Source organism: Heloderma suspectum, chromosome 4 (genome assembly GCF_057233095.1).
Source record: "Heloderma suspectum isolate Gila_16-S chromosome 4, 16-S_ref, whole genome shotgun sequence".
Taxonomy (NCBI): domain Eukaryota; kingdom Metazoa; phylum Chordata; class Lepidosauria; order Squamata; family Helodermatidae; genus Heloderma; species Heloderma suspectum.
In genome coordinates, this window is record NC_139461.1 from 303,620,654 (window position 1) to 303,640,628 (window position 19,975).

Below are 19,975 nucleotides of genomic sequence, written 5' to 3' on the forward strand. Positions count from 1 at the left end.
TCTCTCCCCCTCCTACCACATCAACTGCAAACATTCTTCTTTTGTTACCTTGGCATCTTCCTCCCTTCCCCCAGCCCCTGCTGTATCTATGTGATAATATAAGTTGAGTATCTGATAGCGGTCAAAATTTTCACTATGCCTAAAACCATCCCAGATAGAGGTACAACAAATCCTGAAAATGTCATAACAATTGGATGTATGTTATGATGTCATCATAATGTCATAACAATTGGATGTATGAGTCCATCGAGGACGTACAGACAAACACTTCCATTTCTAAATGATAGAGATAGATAGATAGATAGATAGATAGATAGATAGATAGATAGATAGATTAGAAGATAGATGCTGTGTTGATCATAATCAAAAAAAGAACAGCTGCACCTGTTGAATTCCCAAAGTGTTTTGACACTGGTCTTTATCAAGGGAAAAACTCTTAAGAGATTCTTCTGGAGGATTCCCACTCCCTTGCTTCTTCCTCAGGCCATTGGCTGCAGCTTGAAAGTGTGTGATATAGCAGCCTTGCTGAAGCTAAGTTCATTTTGGTCTGGTGAGTGCCTAGGAGACTGCATGAGAAGTCTTACATACATCGCATTCTTCCATGGGAAAAGGCTGGGATACAAATGCAATACACAGACAAATACTAACAACTTTTACAAGCAATCCCTAGGTAAGACCATGCTCCCCCTCCTCCCTGACCAAAAATGGGACAATCAAAACTGGGCTAAACAATCAACGTGGAAAGGAAAGAGAAGCCCCAGTAACTCTGCTTGCCATGTCTTTTCATATGAACAAGAGGCAGCAAGCAATTCTGCTAACCAGCAAGGAACAAGTCGAACTATGCCAGCATTCTCATTTCAGCTACAAAAAGTATACCCACTGTTCACATACAAAACTCCCCAGCCCACCTTTCCTGTTCAGTTTATGCTTGAATTGCAATTCAGGCTGCAATAGATTTATGGAGATGATTTCAGTGGTAAAGGCCATCATTCAGTATGTGATGCATCTTGGGGATATTATGAGTATGGCAGGCTTTGGTCGAGTTGCAAAACACAAAACAAAGCATGAAAGTGAGCAAAGCTCCTCAAGGGATGTGCTGCTCAGAATTAAATTCAATTAAACCAAATGTTCCCTGTGTGCTTGCCAAAATTATGAGCATGAACTGGCGCGCAATAAAAGGACATCACTTAAAGACACTGAGTCCAGTTTCAAAGCCATGTTGTGGGTGTGGGAAGCATTGGTCAAATGCTTGGGTCCCACACTTACCTATTGAGGTGGAGGATATCCCACTTCTGCACCCAGCACCCTTTAGTCCACTCTTTATTTTCCATTTGTTTTCTCACATTGCAAAAGGGAGTAAATAACCAAGCAATGGAGATGGAGATGAGCTATAGCACCCCAGCATCTCATGTTGCCCACCCTTGCTGTAGACAATACTGAGCTAAATGTACCAAGGGTCTGAATCAGTAGAAGGCAGCTTCTTATGTTCCTAAGATAAGCAAGTACTACCAGTCACTGTCCAAACCATGGGGTTACAAAGTTGCCTTTCCCCCAATATAGCTAAGTAAAAAAAGAACAAAACTGAACCATCCCCCCCCATCTTTTTACCCCTTCTCCTTTCCTCTCACTTGAGGGCTTTGCCTCAAAATGTCCCTCAAAGTTCAGGCAAACTCCCAAAATGAAACCAAAGATGGCCAGTCCTCAATATGATCCATTCTAGATGTTCCAGTTCTGAACCAGCTCCAGTTTCTAAATAGTCTTCAAAGGCAGCCCCATGTAGAGTGCATTATAGTGATCTAACCAGGCACATTGTGCTACAGCTGTCCCCTGTGCATCCATCCATTGGTTCAGAGCTGCATGCGATGATCTCTAGTGTCTGTCTACACATTGACTCCAATATCAAGTACCTTCTACCCATTCTAATTGCGATGCCATCCCTGGTCCATAAAAGGTAACTTAATGTTAATTTGGTCTCATCTACCTTCCAGATCTTCCACAACAATCCCGATTTGAGCAGGATATATGTTCCCTCCCCTAGTTGGAAGCTATTTCAATTCATAAGAATGACCCTGCTGGATCAGACCAAAGAACTACCTAGTCCAGTGTTCTGCTCCCACAGTGGCCAACCAGATGCCTTTGGGAAGCCTACAAGCAGGACATGAGTGCAATAGCACCCTCCCCCCCCACTCATGTTCCTCAGGAACTGGCATTCAGAGGCATACTGCTTCTGATACTGGAGATAATATATAGCCATCAGGTTTAATAGCCATTTAAACTTCATGCTTCAGCAATCCACACTCATTCAAGGAAGGTTTCCATGGAAGAAGTCTGATGCTCTCTTAGACAGAAACATACCTTGAGGTGGAGTAAAATGGTGTGTCCGTCATTTATGGAACATCAACAGCCTTTTAAAAAAACAAAATCAACCATCTTCCAGCTAACAAAGGCCTTCCTTTCCTATGGAGTGGCAACTTAGTGCCTAATGCTAATGCTTAGTGCCTTAATGCCAGGCCACCAGAGGATGCTAATAAAATTCAGTTCAGGCCAGTAACATTCTGGCTGGGTGGCAACTCTATTCCCCCTCGCATGGAGCCACCACCACTTCGAAGTGGCTCCTGGCAGGTTCCTCCTGTGGCTGGCGTCATGCGTAAACCAGCCTGAAGTCTCCTTTTGGAACCATTTCCTACAATAACTAACAATAGGTTCTGCTCCAGGCCGACTGTTTTGGCCCAGGCAAGCACCGACAGCAAAAGGCACTTCACGCATATCCGTTACAACCATTTTGGAAACCACTTGTCAGTTGTGTGCATGGGACAAATAATCCTGGAGGAACATGCAGCAGCTCTTCACATCCTTGCTCTAGCAAGGCTCTTGGCAGTGGCAAACATTTTCCCACATGTAATGATAGATCACAGGAAAATGTGAAGCCTTTGTTGAGAAGGCAAGAGAAGAACATCAAGCTGTTTAAAAGCTTGGGAGGTCATTTCAGCAACACTGGAAAGAGAAATATCACATCCATCAGTTCATAGAATCATAGAAGAGTAGGGTTGGAAGGGGCCTACATGACCATTGAGTCTAACCCCCTGCTCAATGCAGGAATCTGAGTCAGAGCATCCCTGACAGATGGCTGTCCAGCCTCAACTTGAATGCCTCCAGTGGGAGAGCCCACCACCTCCATAGGGAATTGGTTCCATTGTAGTACTGCTCTAACAGTCAGGAAGTTTCTCCTGATGTTCAGCTAGAATCTGGCTTCCTGTAACTTGAGCCCATGATTCTGTGTCCTGCACTCTGGGATGATCGAGAAGAGATCCTGGCCTTCCTCTCTGTGACAACCTTTCAAGTACTTGAAGAGTGCTATCCTATCTCCCCTCAGTCTTCCCTTCTCAAGGCTAAACATGCCCAGTTCTTTCAGTCACAGGGCTTTGTTTCCAGTCCCCTGATCATCTTTGTTGCCCTCCTCTGGACCTGCTCCACTTCTCACTGTGTCCTGGTACACCCATCCTATCATTGCAGGGATGGGCAAACAATTCATGTGGGCCACATGCGTGTGCCCCCACCACCTTTTCTGCAGCCCCCCAGCCCTTTTTGTGGCCCCCATCTCCTTGCAATTCACCACCACTGCCGAACTACTGCCAAATTTCAGCTGCCACCTTTTCACTTTAAAATAAGCTGCACAGGAATGCACGCCTTGTCTTAATACAGATTCATACTCCCTGGGCCTGGCAGAAGCACAATGAAGCATTAAACTGAGGCTTGCACACCTCACACACCTTGTTTTAAAGGGGGAAAGCAGCTTTTTTACTGCTGCTGAATTGCTACCAACAGCAGTTTGACAGCAGTGATTTTGGGAGTGGTGCAGCCCATGGTGGATTCTGGGCATGAGAAATTGACCCCAGGACTCTCCAAAATTGCCCACCCCTGTACTAATGGGTCCATTTCTTCTGGGACTAAGTTGGACAGAAAGGGCATCTCAGCTCATCATTCAGCAAAGGACCATAACCCTCAGAGGTGGCAGGCCTGCCATTAGAGGTTAGTGTCAGTACCTGACTTCCTCATACAGAGGCTTAAGTCCCACTAAAACTTTTATTGTAGTAATCCTAGTAATTAGCTAGAAGTCTTTACAGTCCCAATAAAGATTCAGTTTATGAGCATCTCAACAAAAGACCCAAACAGCCTTGGGTTCAGCAAACACAACAAATCCAAGTGAGTTTATAGTTCCATCCAAAAAGCAAGACAAAGAAGCTTTCCAGACTAGAAAGACATTGCTTCCAGCAAACCGTACTGATGTTTTCATTTAAATATATGGGAGTGGCCGCTAAAGATCACTATTGGACATTCAATCCTGGCAGGGAAACCTAGCTTGTAAACGCGTGCTCTGCCTCATCGCCCTCTTGAATTGATGACACAACTTAGGACACATCCCAGAAGTCCCCTCTCCTGCAGATTGCTCTCCCTGATGCCCTGTTCCCATGGAAGATGTCCCTGGTTGAGATGCAGGGGCCTCCGTCAAGGTCAGATCTCCCAGCTGAGGAAGAGAGGCTGAGTCAGCATCCTGAGTCTCACCCCTTCCAGGCTCACAAGCTGGTGGGAGACCTGGTAGAACGGAATTCTCAGGTGTCTGGCTTCCCATGTGTCATAAACACTGGGAGCGGATCCAGACAGGACCCACACTAAACATATTTGAAGGGACCGATATGATTCAAGCCCACTTGTGTGAAAGAATGATATAGTTTATTTATAGAAAATGGATGCAGATAACAAAAGCAAAGAAAAGCTTACACACACCCCTCAACTGGTAGATCACAATCCCCTCAATTGGTGTTGCATTGGTTCCCTGGATGCAATGGGGTGCCGTCCCAAGGGCCTTGGGTCTCTGGGCAGGCAGGCATCCTTCCTCCTCCCAAAGTGAGAACAGGTGGCACATCAATCTGCCCAGGATTCTGTAGGTCTTGTCTCACTGAGTGAAAGACTGTTACAACACACACACACACACACACCCCTCTCCCCTCACCAAAGGAGGAAAGGGCGGGACTTTCTTCCTTGGCGGAAAAGACAGTTTCTCACAGCAAAGAAAGGAACATTCTTATCCACGAGAAAAGTACACACCGTGCAAATCAACTATGGTACATTATCTGACTTTGTTAGTAGTGGAATGCACTGACCTTCACTGAACAGCAATAAAAACCAACTCTGCATTGGACTTCTTTTGCATCTGTGTCAATCAATACTAATATAAAGGAAGCACAGTACAAAGTTATGAGTACGTTATTCTTGCAAGGCTTCACCTAATACATCAAAATTATAGCCAATATTGTTGGAAGGGGTGTGGTCACATTGGTTCATACTTTCATCTTTGGTGGGAATGTTCTACAGTGCAGGAGTTTTGGAACATGCTTGCTGATTGTCAGGAATTTCTTCATGTTAGAGCACTGGTAACTCCTAAAACAATGCTGCTTCATCTTTTTGAACCTATTGATCCTGGATTCCTCCATAACGACATTCTTAAGCAATTGTATACAGCTGCAAAGTTATGTATTGCATATAACTGGAAGTCCCCAAAGCAACCAACTAAAGAGCAGTGGGTTGATAAAATTTGGGAGACTGTGAGTAGGGGCCAATCTACATTGCACCTGCCATTGCACCGAAGTTGGGGTCCTGTCGGGTTAAATGCACTCGCATTAAAATGTGATTATCCATACTCACCCATTTTCCCCATTGTGGTTATTGATCGAATGCACAAGCTCAGTTCACACTCAAGAGCTGTGCTGTTTCCCTGCTCTTAAAGACAGAGGCTCTCATTGGAGGAGCAGAAACTCTTCCTGTTTCTGCTGATTCCCTGCCCACCGTCCCGCTCTTCCTCTATCCGTGTGTGCATGCGTGTGTGTGTGTGTGTGTGTGTGTAGGGATGGTGCAAGCATCTTGTTGGAGCTCGAAGCCCAGTGAAAGCTTGTCCCTTGCCACTGCCACTGTAGCAGGTGGGGGTGGAGGGAAGAAGGAGGCACCTATCCTCTTCTCCTCCCCCCCCACCTGCTGGAGGCCAGGGCGAGAGGCTGGGGGTGTCTTCCGATACTCTTTTCCCTGCACCAGCCCTTTGCAGCCAGCGCAAGGAAGAGGGGCAGCAGCGACGGCACCCAGCACTCATGTTGGGGGGGGGGGCGGGCTGCTAGCTTCTTCAAAGCTTCAAAGCTTCACATCTTCGAGGACTGCTCCTGTGTTTGTCCCCCGCTCCTGAGATGATGTTAAAATTGTCCACTGACATTTTTATCGATGTTAGTCCATGGACACTGAGGACTGTCTGTCTGGATATTTCCATGCAGCGAGCATGGATGGGACTGTGAAATCATTTACGCTTGCCTGGGCTTGCCCGGGCAAGTTTGCGGAGCAATCAGGCTGGAGAAGCTATGATTCTTCGAAGATTCACTTCTTCAAAGATTCACTTCTTTGAAGATTTGAAGATCTGAAGCTTTGAAGATAATGCCTTAATTTTAAAAAAAAAAAGCCAAATCAAGGGATAGAGGGGAATAAAACATAGTCTCATTTGAAGGGATAGCACAACCCCCTGCTCAATGCAAGAAGCCTTATCCCAGGTGGGCTCCCATCCAAGCACTGACCGGACCGACCCTGCTGAGCTTCTAAGATCAGACAAGTAGGGATGTACGAAAGTGACTTACCTTTTGCGGATTATATTGATGGTGGGGGGGGAGGCATTCTGTCCCTCCCCCCAGAATCCTCGATGGGAGGGGGAGATGATCCATTCCTCCCCCCCAGAATCCTCGATGGCCGGCTGTGCTCCACGGCAGCTCTGTGGAGCAGCCGGCCAGGCCCAGCCCAGAGCTGACCACAGACAGATTTCCAGCCACGGAGGGCTCGGGGGGGGACGCATACGCAAATGGCGGCAGCTACGGCCACCGCCATTTGCGTTCCTTATTTTTGGCCATCTGAATCTACATAAATATTTACATAGACTACGACGGCGAAAATAAAGGGGAATGCAAATAGCGCCCGCTACGCTATTTGCATTCCCCTTTATTTTTGCCGTCATAGTCTATGTAAATATTTATGTAGACTAAGACGGCCAAAAATAAGGAACGCAAATGGCGGCGGCCGTAGCTGCCGCCATTTGCGTACGCGTTTTTTTTTTTTAACCCACCCAGCCATGATAGGCTATGTAAAGATTTACATAGCCTATCATGTCGTGTGTGTTTTTTTAACCTAGCCATGATAGACTACGTAAATCTTTACATAGCCTATCACGTCTTTTTTTTTTTTTTTAACAAGACTGGAAATGGCAGCGGCGGCAGCCAGTAGGAAGACCAGCTGCCACAGCCACAGCTGCCGCCACCAAAGCCACTGCCGGAGCCACCACCGCCCGGAAGATCCACCCCAGGTAAGTCTCGTCCCGGGGGGGATCCGCGGGGGGGCGGGGGGGGGTGGCAGGCCATTCCGCCACAGAGTTCAGGGGGCCGAATGCACTGGCATTCGGCCTCGCCGAGATCCATGGCAGAATTCTCTGCCATCCCTACAGACAAGCACGCGCACATCCAGCCCTTTACTTATTGCTGAGGAAATGGGGAGTGCTGAGGAACCTATGCAAACAGTAGCCAGAAGATGACATGGGGCCATCGAGAGCTGTGATTGGACAAGAGGGAAATACAAACACTGCCATATATGGACAGGCATGGGAGGGGACTACAACCAGATATGGTAATGAACGCAGAAAATCAGAGCACATTAAGGGGAAATAACAGGATATCAGAGTATTGAAAGTGGTAGCACGGAAGCAGGAAATTCCAGTTCCAATTCGAGGTAGGTACTGCGTAGTGTGAAAGGCGCGTGGTGAAACCTCATTAGAAGCGGAAAAAAACGTACATGTAGATTGGCCCTAGGTATAAACTTACTCAGCAAGTGCAGCAAGCAAGGAATCCTAACTTGAAGGATGATATTATAGCACCGTGGTTTCCATTCATTTCCTATGTTGAGGCACTTCAATCTTTTGATAAAGTTACAACAAAGTACAGCTGCCTGTATTTTTTCTGATCAGTATGCACAAACACACAAAATGACGATCACGCACACTCCTTTTATATGTGTAGAACTTATATTTTTACTTTCATTAGATATTGAGCTCCTACTTAGGACATTTTAATGTAGATGTTCCTTAAGCATATCTGTTATAGACTAAGATTTCTATTAGTGAATTCCTTTGTTCCTGTAATGATTTTGATGTATTATTATGTATGTTCTCCTCCTTATTATTGCTGCCTTTATTTTGTTAGCCTTATTTCAAAATAAAATACAATTCTAGCCTCATAATAATTGCCAACTGCTCTACCAAATAAGTGTACATATGCTACTAGACACTGCATATGGCTGTGCAAGTTCACACCTGACTCCTCGCCATTCTTCTGAAACCAAATCCAATACACCACATCTGGCCTGGCTCTACAGCATCCCCCTCTGTCTCAGAATCAGTGTCACAGGCTATAGCTTCCCCCAGAATGGGACAAGGTCTGACTAACAGTCCCACTCGCAGGCCTGGATCCTCATCTGGAGAACAGAGTAGCCCTGAGAATACCAAAGTTTCCCATTCCTGCACTGACAAATGGTGTCCCTGCCCCAACCACCAATCTGGAAGATATCAAGCCTCCACCAGTAGTGTCTCTCACAAGGTGCATGTTATAGTCACCACCAGAATGCTGCTGAAAACAGACTCCCCATGCCAAGTGAACCCTGCCCAGGCTTGGCCCAACACATCTTGCTGCCTCAGGCAAAGACAAGATGGCAGCTTCCTTCCCCAATTCCAAGTCCACATTCCAGGCAGTCCAATATGATTCATTCATTGATTTGGTGTGTTCTTTTTTGTATTTCACGCTCCTTCCAGTTCTAGAATACAGGACAGCTAACAATGCAAAATTCCAGATAAACCATAAAATAGAAATATAAGCATCCTTAAAATAACAATACAGAAAATACAGTAAAACAGCAGTAATAAAACTCTCTAGGACCACCCTAAACACAAAGTCCAAAAGCCTGAACAAATAGAAATGTCTTCACCCTTTGTTTGAACAATGGGACTGTGGGGGCAGACCTGAGATCACCTGGGAGGGAATTCCATAAATGGAGCCACCACAGGAAATGCCCTGTCTCACGTTACCATCTCCCTCATGTCTACTATTGGCGAAGCAACAAGCAAGGCATCCCCTGCCAATTGGAAGACCTCGGTCAGCTGGTAAACAGGGAGGCACTCCCTCAAGTGCAGGCTGAAAGCTTTTAGTTACTGGCTGCAAGAGCTTTAAGCTAAGAAATGCTGGTATTCTTGCCATTTTGGCCCCTCCCCTTTCACTTTTGGCCCCGCCTTTGAAATCAGCCTTTGAAATCAGCCTTTGGGCCGAAAGATGTTCAACACCCCTGGCTTAGATGGAGATATTGGGAGTGCTATGTCCGCAGCTCTGAGCTTTCAAAAGGAGAAGCAGGTAGGATATAGATTTATTTATTTCATTTCTATACCGCCCAATAGCCGAAGCTCTATATCTATAAGATATAGATATAGATATAGATATAGATATAGATATAGATATATAGATTGAGAGCCAGTGTAGTGTAGTGGCGAGAGTGTTGGACTAGGAGTTGAGAGATCCGGGTTCAAGTCCCCACTCAGCCATAGAAGCTCACTGGGTGACTTTGGGCCAGTTGCAGGCTCTCAACCCAACCTACCTCACAGGGTTGCTGTTGTGAGAATAACATGGAGAGGAGGAAGATTGTGTATGCCGCCTTGGGTTCCTTAGGAGGAAAAAAAGTGGGATATAAATGTAATAAATAAATACATAAATAAACACAGCAGGATGTGGGGGAGGGGAAAAGACAGAGCTCTTTTCCCAAGAGCTCAAACACAAACTCAGTTCTTCCCACCCAATGGTTTGGTTAGATGTATTTGGGGGGAGGGGAAAGACAACCATAATTTCATCTCTAGGTTTTCAGCATTCCTGTGAATTTTAGTGCTGTGCCAAAAATTTCTCCCCCATGTTTTCAAGCCATTCTCATTCAATTTGATAGAAAAGAACTTGCTTTCAAAAAGAAATTCAAAGGAGAAGAAATTTCGGGGATATTCTCATGGGTTGGGTTTGGGGTTCTTGTCTTTACTTTACTTATGAGGTGGCCATGGAGTGTGCGTGATCATCTTGTCTGTCATCGTACAATAATCTCTGTGGCAGCCTGTAGCCTCCTTGGCTTCCCGCACTTCAGTTAAAGCCATCATGAGGAAGACATCATGAGGCAATTCCTCCTGTGGGGCTTTTTTGGCCTGGGAGGCTGCAGAGCAATGGAAAGATGTGTAATAGAAAGAGAAAACGCACACAGCACCCTTGGCCACCTCACAGGGATTAGGTAAGTGCAAAGTTACCACCAAAAGAAATTCAACATTCTGCCTCAGAAAAGTGGAAGCCTCAACAGTTGATGCTGTTGCCAGCTACAGAAACAGTGCAATAAACCAAAACCCCTTAGGAAAAAAAGAAGCTGTGCTACAACCCCTGCCAAGTGAGCCCTCTCTGTGAGAAAATGTTGGAGAATTTTTCCCCCACTAGGAGAAATTTGGTGAAATCCCCCCCTCCCGTTTCTCTGCCGCACACAGGCTGGAGAATTTTGAGAGGCCATCTGTGCACAGCTTTATAGGGATGGCAGAGAAATCAGCCACGGACTCCAATGAGGCCGGATTCTTTAGAATCTAGCCCCCCGGAGTCCATGGTGGAACAGACTACTCCCCCGCCACCCTACGAAATTCTCCCCTGACAGACCCTACCTGCCACCAGCCGGTCCAGGTCCGTCCACTGCCATCCACTGCCCCGGTCTGCGGTTGCCATTTGCATCCCTGCTTTAGCAGTGATAGGCTACATAAATATCACAGCTAAAGCAGGGATGCAAATGGCGTCCACTACGCTGGATGCCATTTGCGTCCGCAGACTGGCAGTGGACAGAAGTTCAGCTGCGGACAGGCCCGGACGGCAGCTCCACAGATTTGCTGCGGAGTGGAGCCGGCCGGGGAGGATTCCGGGGGGAGGGAGGGATTGCCTCCCCACACCCCATGGATGCCCCAAACCAGACGGGTGAGTGGGGTTCGTACGCTCCTACAGCTTTAGTGAATTTATCTTGAAAAGGTAACTTAAAGCACATATCTCAATAGGTTCTCCAGTTTGAAAGAGCCACAGGTTCTTCTGCTGTGTGGTTCTAAATGGTTCAGAGTGTTTCGGGACCAGAGATTCTCTCCCTCGTTTTCTTCTTCCTTTCTTAACGGGATTAACAAAAGAAAACATTGTAGTCTCAGGTAAAGAGATGTGTTAGCATCTGTTTACCTGAGCTTTGATGCTGGAGGCAATCAGTAGATTGGAGAAGAAATCACATTTCAGAGCCCATGTCTCAAAGGAGTGAAGAATCAAGTCACAGCCTTGATGGACTGCAGGGTGATATCTCTAGTTTATTGCACCCATTATCATGAGAGAGAGGGAGAGGGAGAGGGAGAGGGAGAGATCATTTATCAGACCATGCTCCAGTGCTTTTCAATAGCCGTCTAGAGCATAAAGCACAGGGCCATTGCAACACAACACCATTTGCTAGGGAGGAATAGCAAGGGAGGTCTAAATCTGCCAATTGTGGATTTCTCATAGGCATTGCTGCAGCTGAGGCTGGTGGCTCCGATGTCAGTGAGGTGGTGAATCCGCTCCAGGTTTCAGTCAGAACCAGTCAGAACTCTAAAGGAGCTCACCAGGGTGCAAGGCTGTTGTCTTGCAAAGTATTTTAGGGCAGCTTCAGTGATGCAGCTACAACTTTACCTTGGGGCGGAAGTCCAGTGCTCCACAGGTCAGGCCAGCCCAACCCCGCCCCCAATCACCACCCAGAGAGCAGCAGGTGATTAGAGCAGCAGAAGAAAGCTCCATTGTGTTCCTGTAGTCATGATGGTGCTAATTCACGTGAGTTTAAAAAGCAAAATGCACATGCTCAGAGTTGTTGTTGTTTTTCAGTCAGGGTTAGCAAACAGTCTCGTTGCTACTGTTCTAACATAACAGGAATGTGCAAGCAGTTGTAAAGCAGGGAATGGAGAGGTGGTGTGGTGGGGAGGAGAGGAGAGGAGAGGAGCGTTAAATGCGTGCTTCACAACTGAAGTAATACATATGGCTGTCAAAGGGGGGGGGCATTAGACCATTACGTCCAGAGTCTATAATTACTCAGCTGTACCACTGGGTGGCTTGATCCTTACTGGGCAATTGAGACCTGCTCCTGATGGAGATGAAAATTGCTAGAACTGCTTTGTTCACATTGAGATAAAATGTTTCTCCCTGGTGCTGGGAAAAGAAACTCCAGGAAAATCTTGAGCTGGTAGCATTATGCTCTTTGAGGACATGTTGTGTCCTTCTCTTTCCCTTTCTTATGCAGTCTTAGGTCTCTCCAGCCAAAGCCAACATGCTAACCAGTACACTGTCCTTTGCCAGTTTGCTATTCTATGGCCATCGGCTGGTCCTAATAAATTAGGTGTTAGACTGTGTCAGGGGTGCAAAACCTCTTTCCCCATGACAGCCAGCTTCCATTTCGGAGAAGCTTTGGGGGCCACATTCCATTGGTGGGTGAGGTCAAAGGCCAAATGGGCGAGCCAAAAAAGCCCCCCAAAAGACCAACATATTTGAGCTTAAATACTAATCCTTACAAGAGGCATTTTGACTTTTTGGAATCAGGAAAAGCTGCACTAAAGCCAGGAAACCACCAGCTAATCAGTGGTTAGGGAAAGGGGTGGGGCCAGGAGAAGGCGGTGTGGCCTTCTAGGGAATCCTGGAGGGCCAGACTTGGCCCATGACCCTGAGGTTCTGTACCCTTGTGCTATGTACTGCTACTCAGGGTGGGGGGTATTATAGACCTATACAGGGGGGGAGGGAGAGAGAGAGAGAGATACAGCTGCCTGCATTTCTGGATTATCCTTAGGGGCATGGCTATGGTGACCATCATGATGAACATCTGCACTTCAGAATTTGCCACTATCCCACACTCCATGCTTTCCACACTCATACACACACACACACACCTTGATTTCCACCTCCACAATTCCAGCTTCCCAATGTTTGTGGAATTAATGAGACATCAGCTTTCTCCATGTTGTCAAAACAAAGCCTCCAATAGCAAAATCTGCCCGTCTATTTATCCCACTCAGAATTGTTGACTCATCCTGTCCTGAAAGGCTCAGCGATGGTGATATTTCAATACCATCAAGAAGAAATAATATTTAAAATGTAGAATTCTGTAACTGGAGTGCTATTGTGTGCCATCAGCTGAAACACCTTTTGTATATTTGATACTTTGCTAAGGATCAATGATGGTCGCTTGACATTTCTAGAGCTGGCTGAAGACGATTGCTTTTGATGGCAAGGCTATATTTCTTGAATAGAGCACAAAAGCCAGACTGAAATGGGTGAAGAAATATACTGAGCATGTAGTAGAGATATTCAGCTGGGTGAATGGGATGATATTTGAAAATACCTCCCTCCCCTGCAAAAATACAGAAAACCCATAGGATAACAGGCATATATAGATTTGTTGATGATGATGGGAATGTCAAAAGGAGAAAAGCAGTTTTTCCATATTGTGGTGGACTTTTCAGAGGTGAGAAGAATAAATATGGCTATCAAAATTGTTACTAGCATCAGGGCCAGTGTCAGTATGCACCATCCTTTTGCAGCTGGTACAGGCTACTGTCCCAGCCCGCTTCTGTGACATTTCAATGAGCATTGGGAGACAATTCCCCAAGGTGACAGGTAATTGTAATGGCAGCTGCCTGGTGCTCCTGAGTAGAGTGCCACTATTATTTATGCTGTCAGCCTTTTCCTTTTCCATCTCCTCCTCCTCCTCTTCAAGTAGGTGTCCTGTTTCAGGCTGTGGGTTCTGATCACACCCTGTGATGTGGCTTGGGTTGTAGGATTCTGCTATGGATCAGTTCTGGAGCAGGTTATGTCAGGTTCTCAGGAAGCAAGAGGAAAAGAGATCAGCATCATGGAAAGCTCTGAGTTGTGCTGGGAGCCAGACAGGGTTGTGTTGTATATTGCTCCAACAAGGATTAGAGCAAGACTGAAATTTAAATGGGAGTGTTGCTGAATTTAGGCTGGTTGGCCCTGCTTCCTTGCTGACTGAGACTTTGTTGCTGAAAGGAGCCTGGCCTATTTTAGCAATCTCAGGCTGTGGCAATGTGGTAGTGGCTATAACTTTCTAGTTTCCTCATGGCCTAAATCCTCAGAGTCTGTAATACAACCTGCTCTCCATGCAAAGAAGCTGGCCCCTGGGTCTTTCTGGAGAACTGGATCCTGGGAAGTTGGAAGCCTTGTGATGCTTTTCCATAGTTGAGTCTCCTCCCTGAACCATTAACTCTGGAGCCTCTTTCTCTGAGGACAAGGGGTCAGAATCCTCTGAGGACAAAGGTTAAACGTCCTGGATGAGTAGGTCCATGGGGGGGGGGGAACCAGGCCTACTGGCATGGAAAAGACGGGGAGAGATTATGTGACATTGGAGGGGGGGGACCATAGGGCCTCTTCAAATATGGAGCCGGCCCTGACTCTCATAAAACTTGTTAACTCATTCCAAACTAGAGCTGGGCACAAATGGCCTCTCAAAATTCTCCAGTCTGTGTGTGGGCAGAGAAATTGGGGGAACAATTTCACCAAATTTCTCCTAGGGGAGGAGAAATACTCCCAACAGTTTCTCACAGAGAGGGCTCTCTATTGGCAGGGGTTGTAGCACAGCTTCTTTCTTTTTTCCTAAGGGGTTTTGGTTTGTTGAACTGCTCCTGCAAGCAGCAACAGCAGCAACTATGTTGAGGCTTCTACTTTTCTGAGCCAGAATTTTGATTTTCTTTTGGTGATATCTTTGAGCTTACCTAATCACTGCATGGTGGCCAAGGGTGCTGTGTGTGTTTTCTCTCTCTATTACACATCTTTCCATTGCTCTGCAGCCTCCCAGGCCACTTGCACTTTCTGAACTGAAAAATCCTCACAGGAGGAATTGCCTCATGATGACTTCTTCATGATGGCTTTAACTGAAGTGTGGGAAGCTGAGAGACTACAGGCTGCCAGAGATGACTGTACAATGTCAGACAGGACAATCATGCACACTCCTCAGCCACCTCATAAGTAAAGTAAGGACAAGAACCCCAAACCCAGCCCATGATAATTTCTCCCAAATTTCTTCTCCTTTGAATTTCTTTTCGAAAGCAATTTATTTTCTATCAAATTGAATGAGAATAGTCTAAAAAGATGTGGGAGAAATGTTCAGCAAAGCACTATTCCAAACTAGGAATGGATGAAAAATTGTTTTGATCACTTTTTTTATAAGAACTTAACAAAATGTGCAAATTTCTTCATAAGTGGGACAAAAACAGCTTGAGATCTGAATGTGGGAGAGAGCAAAATAGACAGATTTCTCCATCTGGGCAGAGGACTTGGAGTGCTTAGCTCTTAAAAGTCTGGCTTTGAGTCCCTGGGTATTCTGCCATGTGTGTGGTGCTGAATTAGGGTTGCCACCTCTTCTTTCTTACAGGCTCCTCATCCTTAAGACCTAGATGGCAGCCAAGTACAACAGGATCTTCTCCATGCTGTGAATAACTGTACTATTGAATTTGCCTGGTGCATGGATGATAATTTTGTTCAGTTCATTTTTTGGAAAAGAACGTAACAAAATTCACAAACTTTCTTCATAAACAGGATGGAAAGAACTTGAGATGAAAATATGAGAATATAAAAGAAAGCAAAATTGACAGATTCATCCATCCCCATTCCACATTTATTTGTGAACTGCCACTTTGGATAGTGGCAGCCAGGATATGCGATGCAAAAACATTATTGCATTAAAATATTTCTACCCTTTGGAGGTACAAATGGTGCCTCCAAAGCTAGTAAATACCACAGTTAAACTTTGTTAAACAAAGTTAACTCCCAAGCAAGGACAATAAAATAACAATTAAAAAAACTGCAATAAAATAGCATAGTAGAAACCAACCTCAAACATAGCAAGAAGGTGAACAAGGACTCAGTTATACTCATACCAAAGGTATGCCAGAATAACACGGTTTTCAGCTGGCATCTGAACACCAACAGTCAGCAGGAGCAAAGTCGGACCTCCCAGTCTTGGTGCCACAGCTGAGAAAGCCTTGTTCCGTCTGCACGCCAGCAGTGGCATAGTGGTACATTTTGACGTGCAGGTGCCCATCATGAGTGTCCCCATAGCCACACCCCCAAGGAGAGTCCAAAAATGGAGGCAGCTGAGTTGATCCATATCAACAAACCATTTCTATCAGTTCTCATCTCCACCAGGAGCAGGTCTTTTATAAAGCTTAACTGCCCATTCAAGAGCAAGTGACCCCAAAATAATTTCATTCACAACAGAGAACCATATATTGTTACCGGGGGGGGGGGATTATTTTCCGCCCAGCTACTGTGTGGAATGCAGCTAAGGGAATGGTTGGGAAAGGGAATTCAGGGGGGCAGATTTTGCCAGCATCCCCACTAATATAAGAAGTGCTAGTGCTGTGTCCCTGGAAGTCTTGGATCCACTACACCACTGCACAACAGCTGTGCTTGTGCTGGTAGAAGGCACAAAACATTGGAGACTTGAGCAATCTGATAGGATCAGAGAGGAGGAGATGTTCCTTTAGATATCCTGTCCCCAAACCATTTAGGGCTTTAAAGATAATAACCAGCAATTTGAACTAGGTTAGGAAAGAGACTGGAAGCCAATGAAGACAACACTGTAACATGATCTGAGCAGCTGAAGATCTTCAAAGACAGCCGCACGGAGTGCTGGAGAGCAGTATTTGTCCCTCTTGTTATGGACTAGGAAAATAAGCCATCTTGTTAAAACTGACAGCTTCTAGTAGGGTGAAAGAAGAGAGATAATTTGGGGGGGGATTCAAAACTGGAAATATCTTTATTGTTAGCTGGCAAAATAGGATGCATCTGTCTATATATTTGGATTATGTTTTTAACTTGTTGTGACAACCATAAAATGCCCTTTAGTTTATATGCTGTGACTTGTGGCTGTATATATTTTTGTTGTCTTGAGAACGTTAAAAATATCTCTCGATAAACAAAGAAATATTAGCGTCAATCCTAAGTTCCCATAAGCAGAACTCAGCTCACAGTATGCTCCTGCTGGTGAATGGGGGACAAGGAAATTAGTTCTCCCTTGCCCCCTATGCTCCTTCAAACCTGTTCCAAAGGGTTGTGGGACCCTCCATAACAGCTTGGGATGCAGAGAGAAGGAAGAATCAATAAAAGTTGTCTTCCCCCTCCCCCTTCTGCCTTCCAAACCATCCTCTGGACCAGTGTCCATTCCATTGACAGAAAGGGAACTCGGGATCCAAGCAACTGATTATTTCTTTTAAGAATCTTATGTCTCCTTACCCAGTCCTGGCTGCATTTCCTCACAAACTCATTTTTCTCCTGTAGAACTTAGTTAAAAGCCACTAAAACACAAACAGAACTTAGGGGGATGCACCTTGCAAATGGAGGTGCCTGGCTTTCCTTTCCCACATTCTATGGAAACAAAAATCCTTTGAGCCATGAAAGGCTGCCATTCTCTAAAACTACCAAGGACTTATATTCAGACAGGAGCTGTTAAAACCTGCGTTCATAATTTAGATACTTTCTCAGCCTTCAGGAGCAGTGCCGATACCTATTCAAATAAAACCTGTCACATAATAATGATGAACACTCAACACTGGCTCACAAAGAATTTCATTCTGGATCAGAGTAGATATGTGTCACTTGCTTAACAATGCAACACTTCCTGGAATATGCAGATGTTCAGGTTGGAGTGTTTATTCTCTTCCCTCTGCCACCCACCTACTACTGTGCAACAACTTTGGTCTCCATGGCACAAAGTAAAATGTTTAAACACAGCAAAATAAGGTAGTCACTAGTGCCAGCAACATTTCTATCCATGACCTGGAGTGTGATGGGTCCAAACTATGACACTTATTTTTGTTTTTGCACAGGGATTTGATATTTCCCAAAATTGCTATGCATCCTTTTAAGCTGTTACCTTCTTTTCTTTGTATAGGCTGTTTCTCAAGGACTATTATTACATTCAAAGCTATGTGAAAAGCAGCAATATTTTACAGGGGCTTGGGTTGGATTATTAAAGTAAAAGCTTCTGGGTGATCTTTAGGTGTGCATTTTCCCCCATTTATGTACTAAGCATAGGTCCGAGTTCGGCTTTTTAAAATGTTGATAAATACATAAATAGCCTGGATGTAATCACAACCTAAAGAAATATATTTTCACTGGAACCTTGCAGCATAAGAACATAAGAAGACCCCTCTGTGTCAGACCAAAAACCTATTTAGCCTCCAGCATAGAAACGTAGGAAGTTGGTCTATACTGAGACAGACCATTGGACCATCTAGCCCAGTATTGTCAACACTGACTGGCAGCAGCTCTCCAGGTTTTCAGGCAGGAATGTTTCCAGCCCTACCTGGAGATACCAGGGATTGAACCTGGGACCCTGCGCATGCAAAGCAGGTGCTCTACCACTGAGTCATGGCCCAATATTTCACACAGTGGCCAATGAGATGCTGACAGGAAACCCACAAGTCAGACAGGACGGCAATAGCCCTCTCCCACTGTTGTACCCCAGTGACTGGTATTCAAAGTCATAAAACACAGGTGAAGCCATCCTCTTGTCACTCTCTCCACAGGGTTTAGGAGTCCACTTCAGGCATGGCTCCCACAGCTGGTCCCCTTACTCCAGAGTGGGGCCCCTATTGTTAGTACTAACAACAGCCAAAACAAAAAACAAAAACAGATACAAGAGTATATTAATTCAAGAGCAATACTGTGAAAACAGATGAAAATGATTTCAATTTAAATTATAAGTTAGTTTTTCTAATTGTCACCTATACAGATAAATTAGCATATGCAAATGTTATGCAGATCAGTGTCATCTTTTGTCTTCTTTTTTGGTGATGCATTTTCTTTCTTTCTTTTCTTATTTGGCAATGTGTAAGTGGCCACCTTATGTTATGAAAGCCAGAGGCATGTGAATCCCCACAGCTTTGTTTGGATTTCAATCCACTTGCTGGGCTCTAGAACAGTAACCAACAGGGAGATGTGGACGTGAAATTTGATCAATTATGGGGCGGACAAGAAAGGATGTTTTTTGCTGGGCCCAAATCGGTCACCTGCTTATCTTAAGTACTGTTTATCTCCTTATGTTTATTTCATAGATCATAGTCAGTGCCATACTACATTGTACAGCAGAGAAGTCAAATCTTTTACGGAAGCATGTTACCGAGAGCTGAGCTGATGGATAAGAGAGAGGATACCCAGTTCTGATCACAAAGGAACGTGATGAAGGAAAGTTACACTCAGTGATGCCTGGAGCTGGAAAGGTAAAAGCAGACAAGATGTTAAACATGCTTGGGATTCTCCTCTTCCTCCTTTCTTTTTTAATCAACAGCTGTGGGAAACCCAATCTGAATCAGGACTATGGTATGTGGGCAGGCATAAGGAACTTCAGGGCCTGCTTCAGTTGGACTGCCCCCCTCTTCCCGCCCCAGACTAAACTGCCCTGAACTGCCCTGTGGGAAAGAAGGAGTGAGGGGAACAGGAGTGAACAAAGGGAACATCAGGGCCTGCTCCAGTTAGACTGTCATCCCCCACCCCACCCAGAATAAGAGGGGAAGCAGCACCATTCCACCAGCACTGCTGAAAGTCTACTCACATTTTTCCTCTTCCCTCGCCATCCCTTTTTCCTCATTTGTCGCACCTTTTTAGATTGTAAACCTGCAGGCAGGGGCTGTCTTTTTTGCTGATCGTTAGCCACTCGTGGAGCCTTTTTGGGCTGAGGAATGGAATAAAAAATACTTTAAATAAATAAACAAATATTTAAATAATGACAATTGCTTCTAAACTGGCTACGGGATGTATAAATTAGCATATGCAATGGCTATGCA